Here is a 25,082-nt window from a genome sequence, read left to right on the forward strand (position 1 = left end):
AGGCTTTCCTCAGAGGAAGAGGCACTGAGGATAAGCCTGCCTGTGGTGGGGGAGCACCGGACCTTCTAGGGAAGAAAGCCCAACTCACATCTCAATGTATATAAAGCAAAGGCTCAGACGGAGTAGGGAGGAGTTGTGGTTTTGATACAAACCGCAGGGGAAACGAAGGACGTCGCCACTTTCTAGATTGTCCTTTGGCCCTCTCAGGCGCTCTGTGAGATTTAGGCAGCATCTAGGAAAAGCCGCTCGCCCCTACCCAACTCCAGAAGCACCAAGCGCAGCCTTCTGTGGTTTTACGGAGTTTAGACTTGTTTTTTAAAGAACAAGCACGCTGTAAAGTGTATCCATTTCTACACCTGTTGTCCTAAAGGAGAAAAGGAGGGGATTGGAGGGCTGGGGGATGAGGTGGGAGGAAAGTCTCTTCCCCTGTGACCTTCCAGCTGCCCTCTTTCCCCTCCACTCGCCTTTGTTTTCCTAATAGAGACCTTGTGACTGTTTTGATTTGGCAAAGGTTATTAGTAGCTCTGGATCTTTATTAAGGGTCTATTGTGTGCTTTCCCCCCTTGTATTATATCTGAGTAGTAGGTGTTATTACTGCTCCTGTTTTTTATAGGCGAGAAATTGAAGCAAAAAAGAAGAGGAGAGAGAGAGAGAGAGAGAGAGAGAGAGAGAGAGAGAGAGAGAGAGAGAGAGAGAGAGAGAGAGAAGCCAGTAAGCCATCCTTTGATCTTGAACTTTGTGCTCCGGTGTATTTGATGGCAACACGAGCTCTGCCTTGCCACTTTCAAATCTAGTTTTAGAAGCATTTCAGGCATCAGTGTCACACCCTTGAAATTCAGGTTTCAAATGTGGTTAATTACAAAGATGACCAGGGGTGAATTATTGAACCCATTTAAGCTGTATGGGGAATGCTATGTCTGCCAGTTATGACAACCACTTAGGCCTCTTTATTGGAGACTTGTTAGAACCGCATGAAGTGACAGACACACAAGCACCACACTGCCTGGGAACTCCCCAAAGTGATGGCCAAGCCTTCCTCATGAGCAAGCCTTCTGAGCAAGCCTGAGAAACACTGAATTACTTGGGAGAACCCTCCATTCCTTAAACTGCCCTCCTGATTCCCGTTACTCTGCTCTTGAGAAAAAGGTACATCAGGGTATGTTAACCCCCAAAGGTTCTCAACAACAAAACAAAAGAGCTGGCTGTTGAATTTCACTCCTCTGACGTCTGAAGTGGGGTTGGTGTTTGGGTTCTACTGTTCCGGATATTAGAGTAGGAAAAGAGTGTTCTAAGTCTCCAGCCTCCCTGTGCTTGGGACCCTGGATTCTCGATGCAGCCTCCCTGTGCTTGGGACCCTGGATTCTCGATGCAGCCTCGCCTCAGGCTGCTCTTTCTGGATGTGTTCACCGGAGGGCCAGCTGCTTTTGATCAACCCCCATCCCCCATCTCCCCCAGCCCCCAGCCCCGCCACCACCACTTCTGTGGTGATTTTGCATGAATTTTAAACCCTGGTGACTCTCCATTGCCTGGGTCTGTTTTTCATTGTAGTTTTATCGGGATTGTACATCTAGGTTGATTTTGAAAAGCTTTTCTTTATTCTTTCCCTGAGTATTCTATACCAACTTCCAAATCTGGATGTTTTTCCAGACTTTTTTTTTTTTTTTTTTTTGGATATAATATGTGTTTATTTTCCCGATGACAAAAGCAAGTGCCGCTCGCAGTAGAGAATTAGAACAGTCAATAAATGAGTAAATTGAACTTAAGAAGAACTTTTTAAAAAGAACTTTTAAAAAGACTAAAAACACAAATAGCTTGATTGAAAAGGAAACAGGAAAACATCCCTGTTAGTATATGTTCACATGCAAATTTGTTTGCAAAGCCAGCATAGAAATGTAAACATATTTTGTATCCTGGTTTTTTTTTTTTACCCTGAGCATTTATTTTCCTGAGTTGTTTTTTTCTGAGCATTTCCCTGCATACCATAAAGATTTATATCTATATAATATTCCACCTTATGGATGCACTGAGGTTTGGTGATTTTTAGATGCCTTCGTATAAAATTCGTATGCATTTCCTATTCCCCTTTACCTTATAAATTATCCCCAGAGAAAGAATTATTACTTATTACAGCAATTAGAACAAGGGAGATGAACTTACTTTAAATGGTGTTTGCACCCTATTACTTTATTGCTGACAAGCCTGTGAATGGCCTTTTAAGAACCTCTCTGTAGACAGCCCCAACTGAAGGACTGGAATGCCCGCTTTGGCATAGAGGTTGGCAAAATGTCGAAGGACAAACAGATCGGCTTGTACAGACCTCCTTTCCCTTTCCATCTATCTACATGCTTACCAAAGTATTCAAGGAAAACAGCATTCCAGAACGCATGAAAGTGGTGTGGAAGTCATGCTAGCATGCTCACGAGTGCAGGGCGTTTGAAACTCGGCCCCGTCTCTTTATTTACATACTGTCATTGGTTGTTCTTACTATCGGCCCTGTACATAAAGGAAGCAGTTTACTGATTTGTATCCAAGTACAAAGCCTTCCATGCTGCCTATGAAAGTGTCCATTTGCTGACACACCTTAGGTAGAGTCCCGGCCTTGATCGTACACAGCCCTAGTTCAGCCCCTCAGCACTGTGTAAACTGAATGTGGAGATTTTTGCTCCAATCTTAGTGCCCCTATTTTGGGGGAGGGGGTAAAAGTAGAGATCAGATACCCAGCGTCATCCTCAGACACACCAGGTTTGAGGCAAGCTTACACTACCTGAGACGACGTCTGAAAAACCCAAATATTTACCCCATGTTCACCACATGCTAAGCACTCATGAAAAATAAAATGTGGATATATTTCCTCGAGTATTAATTATAAGCTTTTTTTTTATATGTCTAAGTGATTTTTTTTTTCCTGTTGATATTCTGCACAAAATGTTAAAATTAGACTCGGGCCCATTTGTATTTTATTCGTACTTTTTTGTCTTTTTAGGAATTCTTTTCTTAAAACTTTAAAAATTCCATGTATTTATGTACATGTATGTGCGCACATCCTCCTATGTATGTGGGTGCCCGCATGCTGTGGTGTACATGTGGCACTCACAGGGCAACTTTTGGAACCTCTCAAAGGTGAGTTTCAGAGCTGAAACTCAAACGGCCTGTCTTGGCAGCAAGTGCTTTTACTCGCTGAGCCATCTCACCAGCCCACGAGTTCTTTATATATTAAAACATTAATTAATTTTCAGTCACATTTGTTGGAAAAGCTTTGTTCCTGTCAGGTCCCCTGCCTTTTAATTTTGTGATATTTTTCACATACAGAATTTTGCATTCATATGAAATAAAATCCAATTATTTTTTTCCTTTGAGCTTTTTCTAAGAATATCCATTTTCCCCTGTGGCCAAGTTTACATCAATAGATACCTACATCCCCTTCCTTTTATTTTACTGGATTCATTTTTTATACCCACTTATGTCTTCAGCTCTGGAAGTGTGTTATATAAGACGAGATCTTAAATTTACACCCAAAGAGGAGAACCATTATTGCAATATTATCTGTTGAGTAATAACCTTTTCACTCATATGCACCCCTGCTAAATTCCTGTGTCCTTGATGTGTTTCTGCTCCACATCCCAATTATTGTCAATCTTGCAAGCGTGTGTGCGTGTGTGCAGGACTGTGTGTATATACACATAGCCACTGCTAATTCTGTGTGATACCCAGTTTATTTTTCTTCGTTAGGGCTACACAAGACAGACTCAAGCTAGAATTTTGGATTTATGGTGTTTTTGGGTTCCTCTCATGTGGAGGTGGTGGGAGTTGCCTCTCGTGTGGCTGTTGATTCTGATTCTCCCATTGTGATTGTGAGTTTCAGTAGCACCACCCCTGCCCTTTGTCAGTAAGTCTGGAATGTAGTATAAACTTTTTTCACATCCTTGAACCAAGAGCCACCCGGCTCATTCACAAGCAGTCCAGGTGATAAAGGCTTAAGCTTCCTACCCTCACAGGTTAGAGGTTTGCTGGCCAAATAGCATCAACCAGCATAAAAAGAGCAAATCCCAGGAAGGGGCTCCCAGAAGAGCTGTTACATGATGCGGAGCCCCTAACCTTCTGTTAGCGGCTCACCCCAACCTGCCCTTGGTTCACAGTGGAGTTATTTCATTTACCAGGTGTGAAAATTGGATTTTACCACGGAGAAGAGGAGTTATTACCTACCAGGCCTGCTCTTCGGGGGAGCCGGGCTTGTGATGGGATTTACTAGGAGAGCTTTGCTATGCCTGGAACATATAATTAGAGATGTGCTCCTTCCTTTCAAACTGAATTTGCTGCCTTTGTCATTTTAGTAGTGGATCTTCTTTCTTCTTCCTTCTTCTTCTTCTTCTTCTTCTTCTTCTTCTTCTTCTCCTCCTCCTCCTCCTCCTCCTCCTCCTCCTCCTCCTTCTTCCTCCTCCTCCTCCTCCTCCTCCTCCTTCTTCTTCTTCTTCTTTTTCTTCCCCAGTGTTTCTGTCTGACAGCATCTCCCCTTGTAGACTGCACATCCTACCTACGGTCTGAATATTTTATATGGCACCATTCTGCCAAGAGCCGGACCTCACGGGTGTGACAAAGAGGGCAGCTCAGGGGTGGAGATTGCCCGTGGTGGATCTGTTGATATTAGTGGCATAGCAGGATACTAAGCAAGGGAGGGAAGGGATGATAAAGTAATGCTTGTGTTAATTAATTGCTATATAGTCTGATCCTCTGTTTGATGAGCGTATTAGGGTCACTCTGAGACCCTCTAATGAAGGAACTCAAATCAGGAGTTTAGATTTAATTACTTGTTGTTAGAGGCTATATAACTCAAAGTTAGTGCCTGGTTAACTACATTTGCTCTTTAAAAAAGACACCTTGTTTACTATCCTGGTGAAGGCGGCTGGATTTATTATTGTTTAGCATTTCTAGCACACTTCGCTCTTGCTGAGAGCTTTAAGCTTATTTATGCATGTGTATCGGTTGCTCCTTGCAGCACTCCCAAGAGATGAGTGGGTGATAAGTTTTATTATTGCCTGGTTTTCAACAAGAAAACAGACCGGGAGCTCCTGAGAAGAAAAGGGGACATCTATCCCGTTTACAGCCACAGTTCCTGCCTGCCCTCTTGTTAGGGGACCTTAACAAAATGGTAATAGGTTCAGCCTGTGTCCCCTGTCATTGCACCACCTGTGCCCAAGCCCACATCCTACTAATTACATTAGGATGCTCCCCCGAAATCAAAATTATGACTTACTGGGCTCTCGGTGCTGAACACTTCCTGCCTTACGCACATCACCTTCCTTCCGGAGCATCTCAGCCCCTCCTTTCCTCATAGGAGCCCCCGGGTATTCCCAACACCAATTTCCACTCTCTGATGGTATCTGTGACTCAGCTTTCCCTCCCACTTCATTTACTCAGTGAGGCACATTTCTCCCTTCCCTTCCCTTCCCTTCCTCTGCCATTTCCACAGTCCAACCCCCTTGCCCTTACGTGGGCTGGTGGAGTGATTGATTGTACAGCCCTCTCAAGTCCTGTCATGGCCATGATCCTTCTGACTCCGTTCCTACCCCTTCCCCACCCCTGCCTGCCCCGACCCCGTGCCTACCTTTCTTGTCAACCTTCTTCTAGGCACAGAGCAACAGGAACCACCAGTAGCCTTAGGCAAGCCCACTTTGCCCACAGAGGGTCTGACTCAACAGATCTATTCTGGGGCCCTGAACTTTCACAGTTATGAAGCCTTCAGGTAAACCAACTGGCTCTGTGCTTTTGGAACCCCACAGTACTCTGGTTCAGTTTATACCTATCCTACAAAGCCAGAATAAACATTTTCCCAACCCTGTCCCCACCTGTTGAAAAATTTGTCATGCTAAAGTTAAGGACAAATTAAATATACCCTGCTCCTGGTTGTTGGGAAAGGGTGGGACAGATGCATTGGCATTGTCCCTCCGAGGTGCACTGCGGTCCTGCATTCAGTCCCATCTCCAATCTGGTTGCCTCTCTGAACTCTAAAACTCCCAGGATCCACAGTATAGGCCCCTGTTAGGGTGCCTTCAGGACTCAGCTCACATCTTGGATATGTTTATTACCATGCTAGATTTTTCACCCTGGTCCCAGGAAGCTCTAGTCACTCCCTTGTGTGCTTCCCTGACTGTTAGGTCCCAGTAGAGAAGCCAACAACAGCAACTAACACATTTATCTGTTTATCCTCAACCCTCAATGTAGAGAGCACCAGGACCTAGCACAGGCCAGCCTGAATCCAGACTCAGCCCTTCTAGAACACACGGAAATGCTTGCCTTGTCTCCTCAGCCATCTCTCCTGGCTGAGTTGACTTTGTTCTCTGCAAGTCTGGGAAAGCGGGTTTTTCTGCTCTGTCTCTTTTGAACCTGTTTTATTTCCCCTGCTAGACTGCAAACATCCTTGAGGGGAGGAACAGAGGAGGATCGATGGGCTCCCTATCCCCAAGCCTGGATCCTTTCCCATGGCCGCAGGTCAATAAACGCTTGTTTAATTGAATTGTAGGATGCCGCGCTCAGCTAGCTGCTGAACAACCCATTTAAGGGGTTAACTAATAACACTCAGAGAAGTTCTTCTCCTTCGGGGGCATTTGCATTTTAATGGGAATCTTAAAAACCCAAAGGGAATGTTCTCTAATGGTGGGATCTCAGGCGTTGGGAAAGGCTTTTTTTTTTTTTGGTAGTGGTTCAAGATGGGGACTAGGAAAGAAAGGTTCCTCTACCCTAGGGTCATTGAGGCTTTGTGCAATGGGACCCCAGTCCTGTAAAGCATATGAACAGAAAGATTTTAAGTACACAAAATTAAATACATGCTATTAAAAACTAGTTATAGTGAAATACAATGGTCTAAATAAACAAACAAAATTTGTAATATAATAATATTTATGCTTCTTATTAAGGCATTAGTAAAGTCTGTGCAGGTCCAGTTACTATTGTAATATTGTCATAGTGATGACTGCTTATGGTATTTGGATTATCTGTGATTTTATTGGCCAAAAAAAAAAAATAATAATCCTGGACTGTTCACACACTACCTTGGTTCCTTCATCTGGGGTGGGGCATGGGGATGCAGGAATCCACCCTACAGCCTTACCCTCATAGCAGACCATCTGCCATTGATGCCCCGCTCCGTTATAAATCCATGGCTAAGGGAAATGAGTTGTACAGTTCACCTCAGAGTCTCTGTGAGTTGCTTCTGCTCTCCGAGTCCAGTAGTTGATTCTAGGGTACAGCAGGACTGCCGTCTTGGTGATTGAAAACTGAGAGGGTCTATCATTTTATTGCTGGGGGAAGATCCCCTAACGCTGGTGTGATTACAAGTTTGGGTGCAAGTGCGTTTGTCATTCTCGTTTTAAGAGCAAAACAGAGACAACGTTTCCATCCATTCCCAATCAGCCTGGTGTATTCACTCACTTGGAGGGGATCTTCCGCAGGCAGATAAATCTACCCCAGGATGTGGGGTGGGGCAGGGAGGGGGCGAGCACATACCTCTACTCTCAGTGAGTGAGGACTTACAGCTTCTAACACCTTTTCTATTTGTGACTTCTTTCATCTGATATGTTTGTATGCCACCCTGGATATGTAAGTCTATAAAGCAGTCATACAGCTTAAACATTTACTGGTCATTTATCATAAAAATATACTTTAAAACAGTTCTTTAATATGCATATAACTTTACCATTTATTAAAAATGAAAGCAAATTTGCATACTAATGAGATGGAGTGCCTGTTTATTTTTAATATAAAGGATTAAACCCTGGCTGGATATTTGACACTGCAGGATGTAGACCCTTTCTAGCGTTTTCTCAGTGTTGATCGGTATTTTTGATCTTGTGGTGGTCAATGCTGAGAACTCCACGTCACTTAAATATTCAATATATAATGGCAGAAGTATGTTTAAGGCCATTTTGGACACTCTGTCCTAATACGAAACCAAAACTCATTTAATGGCTTTTTATGACACTCAAGCCACTCAGCCAGGAGGTTTTTAGAGGGCGATGTAGTTTTCGTTTGCGCTCCATGCAGGGGAGATAAATACAGCAATGGCTGTCTTCCAGGTTTCCAGGTACCCTCGAACTGCAAGTACTATATGCTGTTTAGGAAGAAACCACAGTTACTAAGCTGTTACCGAGAGGTAACAGTAACTAGAGACAGATTTTTTTTTTCAAATTATTTTCCAAGCAAACAGCAAAATCCAGTTTTCAAAGTCTAACAGATCAAGTTACTTAAATTAACTGGGCGGTGGTGGTGCACGCCTCTAGTCCAAGCACTCCCTGGGAGGCAGAGGCAAGTGGATCTCTGAGTTCCTGGCTAGCCTGGTCTACAGAGTGAATCTAGGACAGTCAGAGCTACACATAGAAACCCTGTCTCAAAACAACAACAACAGCAACAACAACAACAAAAGTTCCTCAAATTAAAATCTTGAGGGTAGGGGTTGGGGATTTAGCTCAGTGGTAGAGCGCTTGCCTAGCAAGCGCAAGGCCCTGGGTTCGGTCCCCAGCCCCGAAAAAAAGAAAAAAGAAAAAAGAAAAAAAAAAATCTTGAGGGTATAATTTTAACAGGGTCCAAAGCAGAAAGAAAAAGCGGTGTGAACATTCACATGCCTTGTATTGTACAGAAATGACTTTTTCTAAGTGTTCCCAAATAAAAGCAACAGATAATCTCTGTGTTAGTCAGGGTTCTCTAGAGTCTCAGAACTTGTGGGTAGTCTCTAGATAGTAAGGGAATTTGCTGATGACTTACAGTCTGTAGTCCAACTCCCCAACCATGGTCAGCAGCAGCTGTGAATGGAAGTCCAAGGATCTAGCAGTGGCTCGGTTCCACAAGCAGACAGATGAAGAAGAGCGAATCTTCCTTCTTCCAGTGTCCTTATGTAGGTCTCCAGCAGGTGTGGCAGATTAAAGGTGTGGACCACCACACCTGGATCTGGGACTTGCTTTGTCCCAGATGAACTCAGAGATCTCCTTGCCTTAGTCTCCTGGAATTCAAAGCCACTTTGCCTCAAGATCCAGGTCAGAAACTTCTAATCTCCCAGCCTCAAGGTCAGGATCGCAGGTGAGCCTTCCAATTCTAGATTGTAGTTCATTCCAGATATAGTCACGTTGACAACCAGGCACAGCCACTACAATCTGTACACTTCTACCTCTCAGGCAAGCAAAGAAAGAGATGACATTATTATATTAAATACTTAGGAAACTAAGATCATGAATAGAAATTTCTTAAATCAAGCACACAATTATAGTCCTGCTCAAAGGTACACTAACTTGATATCTACATGCTGAAGAATGACAGTAGGGAAATAGGAAAAGGTTTTCCTTTCCTTAAACCAAAGATCAGAAATCTTCGTGTGTGCAGGAAAACCCACCATGGTCCATAACATACAAATCCTGAACTGTGAGCTTAGGTGTTTCAGGCACCTTTTATTGGTATCGTGTGAGGTGGGAAGGACACATTGAGCGTGTTCTCTGCTCAACTTGGGCTCGTTATGCATTTGATTTTGGAATTAGTAGTGGTTGTGCATTTAGAAGCCTTTCACTCTTGCCAATGTTTTTGTGACACCCCACCCCTTTCCAGCTGTGCTATACTAGGCCACAGCCCACAGTTTAAGAGGCCAGGGCTTAAAGGATATATATGTAACATTTAATAGGAGCTGGGTGTGTCATTACCCGGATGTTTGCATCCTCTCCTTAAAACTCTTGCTAACCGATGATATAAGTACATGTTTAACTACTTATTATCATGTATGCGACTGTGTGTCTCTGTTTGATATGTGTACATGTGTGTACAGTTGCATGACCCTGCGTGCGCATGCAGAGACTAGAACAGGCCATTGGGTATCATTCTCTGTCACTCCAGCTATTCCTTTGAGGCAGGGTCTCTCATTGAACCTGGAGCTTGTGTTTTCTCAGCTACGCTGGAAAACAGCCCACCCCTGACATCCTTCTGTCTTCACCCACTTCAGAGCTAGGGTTATTGGCCATAGGCAGCCTGGGGCAACCAGGATGCGGGCGTGTTACGTGGGTGCCAGGATCTGGACTCTGGTGCTTGCGTTTGTGCAGAAAGTGCTCTTGACTACTGAGCTACCTCCTTAGATAGTCACACCAAGGGGGTTGTCTATGGGGCCTCCTTTTTCTCTTGCATACCGTTTCTTCCGGGGAGTTCATCCAGCCAGCCATCGCTGTGTTCCCAGCTTCCTCTGCCACCTCCTGGGCTGGGGCTCTCCTCTTTCATGTCCCGTGTTCACTCCTAAGTTTAAAATGAACGCTGTTTCTTCCTTCCTCAATCATCTTCACTTTCCTACAGCGGCCGGTTCCTCGTGCTATCATCCACATACCACAGAATGTATATACCACAGAATGTCTATACTGACTGCAAATTAGCCAAGGCTAGCGTTAGGTGCTTTCTTATGACCTCTGCGTGTCTGTGGGTATCGGATGTAGTTCAGTAGACAATTACTGGTACACTGGACCCAGGGTTCTATCCTCATACTGAATAAATAAATAAATAATAAAAACATTACCATTGTGGTCCACCCTCATTCCTATCCACACTAATAATCACTTTCTATGCGAATTTCTCTTTTCTGGGCATTGCACGTATGTGAAATCAAGTAACATGCGGGACTTTGGCTTTGTTTTTAATACCTCGCCTCTTTCAATTGCACAGTAATTGTAAGGATGCATTGATGCATCTATACTCCAATGCACAGACATACCACATTTAGTCTACACACACATCCCGGGAGCATTTAGGTTGTTTCCACTGTGACTAAGAGTAACCCTGCTGTGAGCGCTCACAGTCGAGCCTTTGTATAGTAAGTGGTTTCACTCCTAGGAAGAAACCTAGAGGTAGAGTTGCTGGGTCACATGGAAAACTCAGGCTTAACTCTGCCCACCACCACCACCACACCCCCAGAAAGGGTCCATCGGTGTAGCCCTGGCTGTCCTGGAAATCGATCTATAGACTAGGCTGGCCTCGAACTCAGAGATCAACCTGCCTCTGCCCCACTGAATGCCGGGATCAAAGGTGTGCGCCACCACTGCCCGGCCAGGTTTAACTTTTTAAGAAACAAGTAAGCTCTATTGAAGGTGGCTGCATCTTTAAGTTACATTCCTATACAGTGGCGGGGGTGGGGGAGAGGGGGGAAGAGATGGTGTCTTCTCACCAACGCTTGGTATTGTCTGCTTCCTTTCACTATGGTGGCATCTCGCCGCAGTTCAGGGTAGTTCGCAAACCTTCCCTCTCTGACACAGCGCCACCTTTCTACTCATTTCTAAGCTAGAAAATTCGGTGTATGCTAGTGTTGGGTACTGGGCCAGCTCCAAAATGGCCTCTTTTTCCTGGCAGGGTCTGCATCATCTCATACGAGGGTATCTGACCCGAGACGTGTATTTTAGTTGCTTTCCTTGCCAGTTGCTCTCTCTGCAAACCTCCCTTCCCAAAGCTGCAGGTTTAATAGAATAGCAACGCGTAAAAGGCAGGCGTGGGTGTGACACCCGGGAAGTCTTGGCATTCCCAGCAGCAGCCCTTCATTTTTACGTGGCCGTGAGCTAGTCCTGTAACTTCTCAAAGCCCAGTTCTTTCATTAACCTCCCTGAGCCTCCCCCCCCCACCCCCGTTTTCTCATGAGCAATGTGAGCTAATAATAGTAGCTGAGTTATAGAGTTGTTCTCTAATAGAATTAGCTTAGAGAGCCCTTAGCATGATGCCAGGCACTAGCATGACGCCAGGCACTGGGAAAGCACTCAAACCAGTGTTGGCTTAGAGTGTTAATGACCATATTATTATTGCTTCTTGGGAGCTAGCTATCTCCTGGTCCAGTCACATGATCTGCATTACGATCACGTGTAGGACCCTGTGAGTGTGGAAATGCTTTGACGAATACTATGCAAATGTCAGCTGCAGAGTTGCCCTTGCTCAAGGGTTAGGTGCTGTGAGACAGCCGCTATGGCACAGGTCTCGCCACTAGCCTCACGTTTAAGACTGGACCTTTCATGCTATCGAACAGCTATGAGGCCTGAGAACATTATTTACCTCTCCAGATTGGTTTGTGCATCTGTCAAATGGGTGTGGTAATAATAATAATAATAATAATAACAATAATAACAATAAGTCACAGCCAGAGAGATGCTGTAAGAAGGAGGCTGTTACACATGCAGAGTTAAATCAAGTATATGTACTCTTCTGGTTTCTTCTTCTTTTTAATTAACAATGTATCCTTTTTAATGCTTTCCCTAGATTGTTTCTTTTAATTAATTCTCATTGCATTAAAAAAAAGACTTTTAGCTGGGCAGTGGTATGGCTCATTCCCTTAATCGCACCACATAGGAGGCAGAGGCAGGCAGATCTCATGAGTTCAAGGCCAGCCTGGTCTACAGCACAAGTTCCAGGACAGCCAGGCCTACGAAGAGAAACCCTGTCTCGAAAAACCAAAAGAAAACAATTTTTTTCATTTATGTGCATGTGTGTACGTCTGTGCGGATGGATGTATGCCCTGTGTGCGGGTGCCCTTGGAGGCCAGAAGAGTGGGTGAGACCTGAAGTTAGGCACTGCAGGTGGTTGTGAGCCAACCGAAGTGCACGCTGAGGAGCAAACCCAGGTCCTCTGCAGCAGTGCTCGCAGCTGGGAGCCGCCTCTGCAGTCCCCGTTTCCCATTATATTTCCCCAGCTGTGCTCCCCTCTGCCTCAAGCTGACTGGCTTTAACCTCAGCTCCATACTTCCGGTCGTTGGCTTTAGGACAGTCACTTCTCCCATAAAGCAGTGCCTACAGACCTCATGGGGTTTTCCTGTGTATTAAGTAAGCTAATATAAATTGTTTGGACGAGTGGTCGGCCCGTGCTAACTGCTCTGTAAGTGACAGTTGTCACTCTGATCCCGTCTATTTTATGATTCACAGCTACACACCTACTGTGTTCTTACCCGGTGGGTGTCTGACATGGCACCTTGTCTGTCCCTCCTGGTCATCTTTTCTTCCTGCATCCACCGGGTCCTAGTCTTACACAGCCATTTTAACCTCTGACCCTTCAAGAAATTGTCACTTCTTTGCCATGGTTTGTTTTCCTTTCTCTGGGAGCCTGTAGGTTTCTTCCTTCCTTCCTTCCTTCCTTCCTTCCTTCCTTCCTTCCTTTCTTTCTTTCTTTGCCTGCTTGTAATACAATTAAGGTCTTAACTGTTATTAAACATTTTTTATAGTTGTTTCCTCAATTGAACTATATGATTTCTTGAACTTCTGCTGCAGTCTCCCTCATTCCTGCATAATTTAACACAAATGATCAATGGTAAGAGATTAAACATGTAAAGCGATAAAAAGTTTAGCTCAGGGGTTCTTCAGTCATCTGTGCCCTCAGTTCCTACGAGTCAAGACCAATCCTGGCCAAAATGACTTATTCGTAAACACAGAATGGAGAGCAAGGGGTGGATGATGAAGGACCCAGGTCAAGGTCAGAGCTACTTGAGTTGGCAAAGCTTGCCTTTCTGGGCACGAAAGAGCTTGTTTTTATTTTCCTCTGACTTCTTGGCATCTCTCTGCAATTTCAACCCCTTCCTCCAATCCCAGAAGGGATGCCCTCTGAGCATCTCTCTGCCTGGCTTCAATTTCTGAGGGAAGACCTCCAGGTTTCAAAATTAGCTTTTTTCTTTCTTCCCACAATATTCCTATGGCGCAGTCTGCAGCCTCGGAGGATATGACTATGGTCAGATAACTTCTTAGAATAAAGCAGAGTTAACCCTTTATTATGTTTGCCCCAAGGGCTTGGGGGAAATGATGCCATAAATCGAAAGGTATTTCTAATGGCAGAATGTAAAGGGACAGGCCAGGAGCATTAAAGAGATCTCAGCAAGTAAGGATGAGTGTAAGAATGAGGGGAGCATTGTGGGGGATTTCTTGGTGCCCCTAAAATCTCCTCCTCCAGTCCATCCCACTTTGGACGATCTCTCGATAACCAAACATAACAATAACTGGCATCTGTTGGGTAGCTATTTTGTCTACTTTGGGTAGTATACAAATTATTTGTATGTAGTTACGTATAGTCACTTATTCCCACAATGCTTGAGGAAGAACACAGTCCTCCTTACTCCATACCACGAGGTCTGGCACAGTCGAGTTCTCTTCCTAAGATCACAGCTTACTGACCACGAGCCCCTCCGCCCAGACGTAGCTTTCACAGACATGCATTTCGAGAAAGCAGAGGAGCGCCCTCTCCGAGGAAAGCCCAGATGTCATCACAGCAAACGAGGAACCATCCCTCTGCTGTGTGGGACGCTGCGTGGAGGAAGGCGTTGGCTGAGCCGCCTGTCTGCACCTCTCGTGCCTCTGCCTCAGTGAAGCAGGGTTTCCTTAGCCCAGCCCCCTCAAATAATGGCTCTCCTCTGGTTGCCATTTTGCCTTCTTGCCTCTGCGCTGCTACTTATCGCCCCCTTTCTGGCTTTGTGGCTATTTATACACATTGTCAGGCAGCTGAGCTCCTGCCCATTGCTGAGGTCTCTGCTCACTCCTACGCATCCTTAAGAGTCTGCTTGGGTCTTTTTGCATTAAGTCTCCTGTCTGCCTAGATACATTTCTTTTGCATGCATCCAGCACCCAGTATTTCTTCTTATCAGTTATTATAATTGACTATAAATGTTTACGTATCAGTATTTCTAACTAGACTCCGGATCGCAGCATCATAAGGTATTTTTCTGTTTTGAAGTTTTAGTATTTTTGCAGGAGGCGCACAGTGGGCACTTACCCAGCATTTTAATTTTTTAATGAAAGAACCGTCCAGGACTGATGAACCTCACACGCAGGACTGCCCTTCTAATTATTTTGATCCCTTAATATGTCCTGCATTCAGTAGATCCTTGATAAAAATAGCAATGATATATAATTCAAAAAGGCATAAGTGTGTGCTCTCAGGTGGGAAACTGGATGTACAGCAAGAGGTAGATGGTATTTGAGGCTGCATATTTGGGTGTATTTTCATGTTGTAATGTAAAGAACTGAAGGAGTGAGAAAGAAAAAGGGGAGGGTATTGCCTGAAGCTCTTTCTTTTTTTTTTTTTGTTTTGTTTTTTTGTTGTTGTTCTTGTTTTGTTTTTTTTCAAGATGGTTTCTCTGTGTAGCCCTGGCTGTCCTGGAACTAGCTCTGTAGATCAGGCTGTCCCTGAACTCATGGGGATCACCTGCCTCTGCCTCCTGAGTCCTGGGGTTTAAGGAGTGTGCCACCAATGCCTGGAGTTTCCTGATTAGAAAGCATAGTCCCATATACAAATTCAGGTCCACATGACTCGGACGCCAGTATCTTTGCTATCATACCATATTGTTAGGTTCCCAGAGTAGGTGGGCACCAAAGAACCAAGGTGACCTCAACAATGAGACTTGGCTAGAGGAACGTCCACTGCATAAATGGACATCTTGAGGGAGTTCTGTGAGGAAAGTGACTGACTGACGAAGGGAGAGACTCGATCCAGGATTGTCTGTCCAACAGTCCCCACTTGGAAAGCAGAAAAACAACAAACGGATTAAAGGAGAAATTTCTGGCTGCTGGCGACTAAGAACGCACAGAGTAGGAGAGGTGGTGTCAGGATGACCCCCCAGTTGGGGGCTAAGAGAAAACACAGGGAATTGAGAAAGATGACTTGATTTTGGAAGATGGTGAATTCGGTTTTGACCTCTTCACGGAGATAAGCTGAGTAGCTAGAAACGCAGCATCAGATTCAAGTGAGGCTTGAACTAGACCTTGGGGGGCGGGGGGGGATGCTGGTCACATGTAAAAAGAGATGGCCAAACTTGGGAGAGCCGGAGTCAGAAGAAAGAGTCAAAGGCCTTCGAAGCATCTGCAGTGAGGGACGAGCAGAAGAGCTTCAGTCAGTAAAGAAGACAAACCTGGAATTGCATCCCTGTGGGAACTGACAAGGCTGGGGTGGGAAGACAGTCTTTGGTGGACTCCGCAGCCGGGTTAGGCTGTATCATCGGGAGGGTGTATTGTCACCTGGCTGAAGTATTTACAGACAAAGAAACCACTATGTGGGTTAATTTTTGAATGGATTTGGATGAAAAGAAAGGGGAAGAGGGTATCACTTTAAGATTCTATTAAAGAAAGTGATAAAAGCCAAACAGAAGGCAAAAACAACTTTGCATGGTTCTTCCAAGGTGTGATGAAACAAGACAGACCTTACAGTGTAGGAGCAGTGGGGGTCGCACTTGGAATCGTTTCTGTGGGGAAACGACACAGACAGCGATGAGAACGTATACAAGGATCACTAGGTAATAGGCAAGGAAGTTCGATTTATGCTTCATTGAGTTCCGTCCACTTGGGATTCATTTTCCAGCTTAAGATGGTTCTAGTGCCCAAATGTAGAAGCAAAGTCCAGTCACACACAAGCAGGAGGGACTCCCACTGCTGGGTGGGTGGTCAGGAGTTCAGGGGGCGCTGCCTGGATAAAGACTGAGGCCGACCTGAGTGCAAACTGTAATGTTGAAGACGGTGGGACAACAACTCCAGAGAAGCCCAAGAGGTTGTTTGTGTGAAAGGGGCGTGCCCGAGGGCAAAAAACTAAATATGTCTAGACAGAAGGCAGGATTCCTAAGAAATGCCTGGAAGGTGATCAAATGAGTAATAGAAGCATCTAGAACCATTGCTTGGGGAAGCAGTTAGCAACAGAAAGTGAAATGACTAATTAGTGGAACTTGGCAAGGGAGAGGGAAGTGGGACTCCACGGATAGGTATGAGGAAGTATATGAAATCGGAGGTTACAGCCCAGTGGGAAAGGCCCTGCCAGGCAGGCATTTAGTCCCTGCCTTTAATGCTCAGCACTGGAGAGATGGCTCAGCAGTTGAGAGCACTGCTGCTCTTCCAGAGGACCTGGGTTCGATTCCCAGCACTCACACAGAGGCTTAAGACCATATTTAACTCTGGTTCCAGGGGGTCCAACTCCCTCTTCTGGCCTCTAAAGGCACCAGACACACATAGTCTGTGGTCATACAGGCAGACTAAATATCCGTTCACACAGTTTTTGTTGTTGTTGGTTAGTTTATTTTTCTGTATGAAGATGAGGAGCTTTGGGGGAGAAGCGGGGGAGGCACACGGAGCACTTAGGCTGTGTCTTGTTAAGCTGACCACGGTCAGATTGGGAAAGGCGGAGGAGAGCATCAGCACCGAGTCAGCCCTTTAGAACTCTGGGACGCGGCAGGTTGAGCGTCGCACAGCTGGAATTTTAGAGAGTAGGGTGATGAGACAGAGACAGGACCACGTAGGTTGGAGAACGAGACAAAGCCGAGTGTTACCTTTCAGGGGATCCGCCCATCACCCCACGGGTCCATTAGAGCTTCCTAAGTAGGATGGTTCAATGCCCTCTCTCTGCAGATCATTGATGGCTCCAGGAGAAGGTGCGGGAGGGCAAGCTAGGGAACACAGACTCCAGCTTCAGGAAAAAGACAGCCCTCCATTTTGTCAGGCAAAGACGAAGCTCTGAGATTCTTCCATGAATTTTCATGGAGAGCTGTTTCTCCTTCATGGCAGCCTAAAAAAGAGGTATTCTAGGGTACCTCATCACAGCACTCGGCATGTGACAAGAAGCCATTCCATTCTCAGCCTGCATTTTTCAGTCAGTGTGACCCTCAGTGGCATTCCCTCAGCACTGAAATTCACCAATTTTGAACGGTGGGGAGGATGGACTACTAATGAATGAGCACAGTGAGAAGAACCTATGCGCTTGCCGAGGGCCTTGACCCCGGCGAGAGTTTGTTAGGAACTACTGTAACCCTGACACCGGCTGACTGAGTGGCTCAAGCCTGCTTAGTTTTAATTCCATGGTTCCTAAAGTAACTAACTGCCTGTTCTCTCTGACAGTCACTAATCCTGTTGGGAATGAACAGTTCCTAGGAGTCAGGACAGTGCTGTGGTGTACCGAACTCAAGTCCTAGTCCCTCACAGCAAGAAGAGTCTTGGCAAATCATTAAATTTCCACATCAAAACTGTCATCTAACAGCAAGCAGAGATGGCTCAGTGGTTAAGAGTACTACTGTGCTCTTCCAGAGGACCTGGGTTCAAGTTACAGCATTCATATGGTGGCCCTCAGCCTTTTACAACTCTAGTTCCAGGGTGTCCAATAGAACCCTCCTCTAACCTCTGTAGGCACTGCACACATGTGGCACACAAACATACATGCAGAAACAACACCCACACATATAAAAAAAATTTTAAAAATCTGTCATCTAAGAAACAAGATGGATTCTCCTCAATTATAATATTTAGGCAGGCTACTTAGGAACTGATGAAGCAAGAGCTTTTGTCCCTTTCATTTGGAAATAGGTGTCCATGGCCAGGTGGTAGTGTTGCACACCTTTAATCTCAGCACTTAGGAGGGAGAATCAGGGATCTCTTGAGTCAGAGGCCACCCTGGTCTACAGAGCGAGTTCCTGGTCTACAGAGCGAGTTCCAGCTCAGCCAGGGCTACACAGAGAAATGTCTCGAAAACCCAAAAGAAAGAAAAGAAACAGGTATCCCGATAAGAAAGCCTGGAGGCAGACTTACATAACAGGACAAAATGAGATGGTCTGTTGAAGAGCTAAGAAGTCAGACTTGCAGCATCCCGGCCTGGAGGCCACCGCGTGTCTATGGTCCTTATGCGAAGCAAGAGGCTGTTCTGGGAGTCCAATCTAGTCTACGAAAAGCCTTTATTTTTAGCAATCTTGCCATTTGGAGGAAGGAGGATTTCACAGAGTTGCTGGAGTAGCAAACACGTCACCAGACTTCTGTTTACAAGATGCTTTTAGAAGGGTCTCTTCGTTGGATAACTAGTGTTCATACACACACGGTCTGTCAGGCCCTTTGACACCAAAGGCAAGTCTTTGTCCAGTGAGAGCAGATGTGCGGAGGTTAGAAAATGCAGAGAGCAGATTCTCTAGTGAAAGGGAGTATTGAGCAGAATATGTGATATTTTAAAACACACTCCTTTCTGTCCTGTGTGTAACGTAGCTAACTAAGATTACTGTGGAACTGCTAACCTTTACACTTCCTGATTTGTTAGCACGCTGAAGGTCTTGTTGCCGTTGCTCATGGCCTCGTGTCGAGCATGTAATCCTTGCCTTCATTTTCCTCCCAATTCAGTAAATAATTTTTGAAGTTTAACACATGGCTACATGGGAGCTTAGTGCCTAGCGAAGAGCAGTTCTGGTTTTGTTTGTTTGTTTGTTTGGTTTGGTTTGTTTTTCATTTTATTTTGTTCTAAGTACATTATGGTCCCAGTCTGCCCTTTAGCTTGTTGACCAGCAGTGACCTGAACTGGAATACCCAAGTCATAACATGGCTAGTGTTATGTCAACGTGACACAAGCTAGAGTTATCTTAAAGGAAGAACTCAATTGAGAAAATACCTCCATAAGATTCGACTAGAAGGCATTTCTTAATTGATGGTTGATGGGGAGGGCCCAGCCCATGGTGGGTGGTGCCATCCCTGGGCTGGTGGTCCTGGGGTTTATAAGAAAGCAGGCTGAGGGAGCCATGGAGCAAGGCAGTGAGCAGCATACCTGGAGGTTACTGTATCAGCTCCTGCCTCCAGGTTCCTGCCCTGTTTGAGTTCCTGTCCTGACTTCCTTCAGTGATAGACCACCACGTGGAAGTGTAAACCACATAAACCCTTTCCTCCCCAACTTGCTTTTGGCCATGGTGTTTCATTGCAGCAATGAAACCCTAAGGAAGGACAGAAGTATTTTTAGGAATACATTCTATATGAGCTGAGACCTGTCCCCTTACATTAGCAATCCTAATGTCTTTTACAGACTTCTAGTTTGGTTGTCTTTTCTCATACTCACACATGACCTTTCCTTGTGCCTTTTTTACAGAGGTTCTTAACTATGTGGAATCTAATTTCTTTTTTTAAAAAAATTATTTATTTCATGTGCATTGGTGTGTTGCCTGCATGTATGAGTGCGAGGGTGTCAAATCTTGGAGTTAACATTTGTGAGCCGCCATGTGGTTCCTGGGAATTGAACTCAGGACCTCTGGAAGAGCAGTCAGTGCTGAGTCATTTCTCTAGCCCGGAACCTAATTTCTAAAGCCAAAAGCTCCCTCCCCCAAAACCGTCCGATTTTATTTCTTATTTGGATTCCATTTGCTTTCAGGTTTGTATCGTTTAGATCTACCTGACTCTCTTTTAAATTTATAAACTCAGTCTCAAAAGAAAAAAATATCTTTCCACAGTTCAGATTCTAAGCCAGGAAGACACTGTATGAAAACCCACATGGCCAGCTGTGAATTTTGAGTAGTTTGGAAAGTAGTGAGTGAAGTATATTATTTAGGATTCTATTATACCATCCTTGGCAACAGCACTGTTCCTTAAAAGGGCACCACAAGGAAGGTTCCCTATTTTGTAGAGAGAAAAGCGGAGGCAGTAGTGGCAGTTCTGGGTAAATCCATGTAGGTCTTTTGGCCATGTTGCTTTCTTCCACATTCTCAGGTTCACAGAATTCACTTAACTATGTTAGAAAAGCTTTGGACCAGTGCACAGAGTTGCAGAGTTAAGATCGACTCCACAAAGTACAAACCCGAAGATTAGTAGTGTTTTGTGGGGAGGGCAGACAGTAACGATGGCTGGTCAAGGTAGTAACACCGACCTCACAAAATAAAAAACAGCAATCTGAGCAACGCGCATTAACCAAGATGAGAAAAAGTGTTATCTAATGAGCTAAGATCTCACTTCACCGTGGTAGTGCTGAACGCGCCGCCCTCGAATTCTCAACAACAAAGCTTTTCCAAAAAATTAAGGGAGTGATACTGTGTTTGGGAGAAGACCTGGGGCCAGGGCAGAAGGTGCTCTGTGGAAACCCTAGGTAGTGCTGGCCAGGCAGGGCGGGGCGGGGCAAGGCCCGAGGTGAAGGAGACCTTGCTCCAGCCACCGCGCCATCAGGACCCCAGAGAGTCTGCTCTGGGAAGAGGGAGAAGAGTGCAAGCCGAGGGTGCCTGCTTCTCCGAAGGGAAGAAAGCCCGCACTGGCAAAGGTAGAGCGGACACTGAGGGGAGGACGAGTGGGCTGGTAGAGGCAAGGCAGAATCGCAGTGTAGAGGTGTGAGGAGGTGGCATGAATATTGGGGACTAGGCCTGGCCCTGAGCGGCGGGAGAGTGAAGGAAGACCGGTTCCTTCTGCAGCTCCCAGTTAGTTTCTGTCAAAGATGGCCAAATTCCACTCTGCCCTTCCCCCTCCCGCGCCTTTTCTAATCCCCTTCGGTGGCTCCCAGTACTGCTGGAGGCCGTGGGGAATCTGGGTGAGTGAGCGCCCGGAGGAGGGTGAGGAAGGAAAAGAACCTCCCCGCTGCACCACCCGCCCCGCGGGTCCTGCAGGAGGATCTTTTAGTTGAAAAGGAGGGTTCTGTGGCTTTAAACCGGGGAGTGGGCGTCACCGCGGGGGACCCGGTGACTAGCCGGGGCGGGGTTGGATGGGAGGGGTCATGCAAAGCAGAAGGCGGTGCCGCCAGGGCGGGGCTTCGTGTAGCGCGGGGGCGGGGCCCGGGTGGGCGGGGCGCGGGCGGCCTCTCTTGGGCCAGGCGCGGGAGGGGGCGGGGGCCGCGGCGGGCTGGTACCATCGATCGCGTTCGGGGAGGGGGACGGGTGCCATTCCCCCGGAGGGGGCGGGCCCTGGCGGCGGCGGGGCCAGGGCCCCATTCCCCGCCGGGCGGGCCGGGGGAGGGGCGCGCCTCCGCTCGCGTCCGAGGCGGGGCCCGCGGTACCCTTTGGCACGGTGCGGCTGGGGAGGGTCGAGGGAGGGGGAAGGGGCGGGCCTGGGAGGGGAGCCGGAAAGGGGGAGGCGCCGGCGGACAATGGAGCCTATGTGTGCCTGCGGGAGTGGGACGGCGCCGCCGCCGCCGCTGCTGCCGCCGGGGGGAGACGCTGCGCTGCTGCTGCCGCTGGTCGGGGCCCTGGCCCCTGGGCTGAGAGCAGCCTGGGATCTGCAGCCCCTGCCTGCGCCTCGCCCCTCCCTGCTTCTGGCCCCAAAAGTGGGGGCCCCGGGGAGGGGGAGGGCCGGCGCGGGGGGGCCGGGTCCGCGTGCGCGTGTAGCCGGGGGCCTCCGGGGGTCGGGGCGCTGGCTTGGCGAGTTGAGTCTGGAGGAACCTGTTGGGGGAGGCGGGGGAGCCTCGGGGGCTGTAGGAGAGACCCGGGCATCTCTCGGGGTTTTAGAGGTTGTGTCCCAAAGCTGTGCTTGGAGAGGTTACCTGAGGGGAGATGACCGTCTCGGGGTCCTGGGATGGAGGGACGATGGAGAGAAAAGAGCGCGCGAAATTAGGAATTTCTGGTTGAGTTTGGTGGGGTTTGTAAGACCCCGGAGATGCGTAGAGGGGAGAAAGGGGACTCCGCAGGCCAGTGACTTGTTGAAGGGTTGGGGGAGGTGAAAGCCTAGAGGAATGTCTGAGTTGTAAAGGGTTCCAGCAGGTGAGATGGCAACGTTTAGGTCACTGAGTCATTGTGGGGGTCGTAGAACACACTAGTGGTTTTCAATTTGGAGCCCTAGAGGCTGGCTGGCCTTTGAAAGTTCCAAAGACTATTAAGATGTCACTGGTAAGCGTTGGGTGAGCTTGGTGAAATGGAGATATCCTACAGAAAACACGTCGCAGAGTTAGTGGTTAGTCCAGAGAGAAGGACCAAGGCCTGTAGTAGTATAGCTAGGGACCTTATGTTAAAGCTGCCAAGGGTGAGAAAGAAAACTTAAAATCTGACCTCCAAGAGCCTTTGGTCTGCTAGAAGTAAGGAAGAGCGTTTTTTAAACGTTCAGAGTGATTCTGAGGCTAAGATTGGAGTCACAGTCATTAGATAGGGTAGCAGAATGGATGCAAATGTGCCTCGGAGGAGATGGTCTGAGGCAGGATGCAGTTTATGCAAAGTTAGACTTTAGTTAAAGCCAACAGAGGTCAACCCCTGACAGTTGCTCAGTGGCCATGTAAAAAGTCAGTTGGATGGTGCAGTTGTTAGCATTTGATATACTGTAGAATTAAATGGTTGGTTTTGGCGTCAGAGATGTGGGCTTCTGTGTAGGGAACACAGTGATGAATTAGGCATAGCAGGTAAGAAGAGTAGGTAGTAAAAAAGTTGAGATGTTGGAGGGTAAGACTGTTTAGAACCTGTGACTTGGAGGTTTTTCAGTATCACTGGTTGGTTTGAAAGTTTTTGACTGGACAGTAGTCACTGGAGAATTTGTCATGAAGTAATGTTTGTGTGCAAATCTGGGGACCAGTAACTAAGTCCCCTCCTCTTGAAAAAGACCTATACTATTGGTAGGAATGGATTAAGAAGAGGGTCTGATAGTTTAGGTGTTGCAAACAGGCTTTGAGGAATGAGGGCTCTATTAACTGTCGGGTGATTTGGGTAAGTTGAGGAAATGTGGAGATGTGTGTATGACATTTGACAGCTTGATGACCTAGACGTTGGCTATCGAGCCTTGAAAGTCTCTGCAATCAATAGTTTTAACATAGCTGATAGTCGGGTAGGAAAATCATCGGCCTAAAGATGAAAGCACAATTTCTGTATAGTTTTCTGTTTGTAGGACAAGTACCATGGAACCGGTTCTTGAGCAAAAGGAATATTTTGTTCTTGATTCTAGTTAACCAGCACAAGCCAAAACAAAACCAAAAAACTTACATACATTGGGATTTCTTCTAGCAGTTATTTCCCTGTGTCCTTCAGAAGTACCTGCTGGCTGTAAACCAAGAAAGACAAAACAAAACAAACACAAAAAAACAAAAACAAAAAACAAAACACCTAGGGGGAAAGACCCAGGGCTTTCACAAGCATTGTGACCAGCTGAGTATTAGATCGTGGTGACAGCACAGTGGTGAAAAGCCTTGAATTTGAACTCAAGATGTTAGCTCTCTGGGTGACTCGCTTTGAACAAATCTCTGGTGTTTTCTGGTGTTGCTGCTTACAAAGTGACACCTCTCCTCTCCAACCATTCCTTGCTGCCTTCCCGTCCAGCCGGTTAATACCTGTCCAGAAAGTTCTGTGAACACCTCTGAGGATGCGTGATTATGTAGTATGACTTTTTTAAAATCCCACTCTGACCGTCTCATTAATAGACCGAATTCACCTTCCATACAGTCATAGCAATATGGTTAATTAAAGAACAGAATGGGTGTTATGAGCACTTGTTTCTTCTGCCGTCCAAATTTAGGGTCTTATATTAATTTTGAAGGATTAGTGTTTAGAGGGAAGACAGTGATTTTGGTGATAATTGAGCAAAAGTCAGCACTGATCGTGGGAAGGTAGATGCTGGCCTAGGCTGCAGGTCCCCTGTGTTGTGGCCTAAAGCATGTTTCTCGGTTTCCTGCCTATCCAGTCCTCTTCAGCCATGGGATGGTGTGAGTACAGTGGTTCTGTTCACTTTGCCATCACTTTCTGCTTTCACCAATGTGATGGGCAAAGTCTCTGGAAGCTTTTCTTGTTCTAACTCTGGGGTTCTTAGTGTTTTTCTGTCCCAGTACTGTGGCAGTGACACGACGCAGAGTCCCATCTGAGAATGCTTCCTAAATGCAGTAGATGTGAGACATCTAATGTGTGCTAACGTGTGCCTCCCTGTCACACAGTGAACAATGTCTAAGGACACTGATGTTGAAGCAGTGGTGAGGGAAGAGCGTGTGTCATTTTGTCAGCGAATCTTCAGCTAATGTGACGTAGTGCTGTTGGCGCCACAGTCACAGTATTGCTAATGCTACACCCACCGTTGAAGGCTGTGCTAACTTCATTATTTAGAGATTAGTCAAAATGATGATCTATGTTACTCCCTGAAGGCTTCAAGCCTCCTCTCCTCTCCTCTCCACAGAGTCCTTGGGAGCTGTGAATCACGGGGTTAAGAACTACCCTAGACCAACTGATTCTGATTTTTTTTTTTAATACTGTGAAATTTGAAAGTTAATGTAAGGCTGCTTACACTTTGGGCTTTGTGATATTTTTAAGTATCTCTAATTATGCTAAGAAGGGACAAAGAGACCACATGAAAAAACCAGAGACCATTCTGCAACCTGTGACTGCCATTCTTGGTTGTACAAAAGGTTAAGAAAAACTCAGAGGACACGCTTGTTTTGTTTTGTTGTTTTTTCCAAGTTTGCTA

The 25,082-nt window shown here is 46.2% G+C and overlaps 1 protein-coding gene across 4 annotated transcripts in view; it reads left to right on the top strand.

The window, feature by feature from the left end:
* The window catches only part of Bcl9 (BCL9 transcription coactivator), an 87,130-nt gene that overhangs the window by 41,907 nt on the left and 20,141 nt on the right, over positions 1–25,082 (top strand). Inside the window, exon 1 of one of the 4 annotated variants that reach the window (XM_032897659.1) lies at positions 19,660–20,988. The exons of the other annotated variants lie outside the window; for them this stretch is intronic. The gene's annotated coding sequence lies outside the window, so the exon portion shown is untranslated. Of the gene's footprint in view, positions 1–19,659; positions 20,989–25,082 lie in introns of those variants that run through there. 4 annotated transcript variants of the gene reach the window in all.

Source organism: Rattus rattus, chromosome 3, assembly GCF_011064425.1.
Source record: "Rattus rattus isolate New Zealand chromosome 3, Rrattus_CSIRO_v1, whole genome shotgun sequence".
NCBI lineage: Eukaryota > Metazoa > Chordata > Mammalia > Rodentia > Muridae > Rattus > Rattus rattus.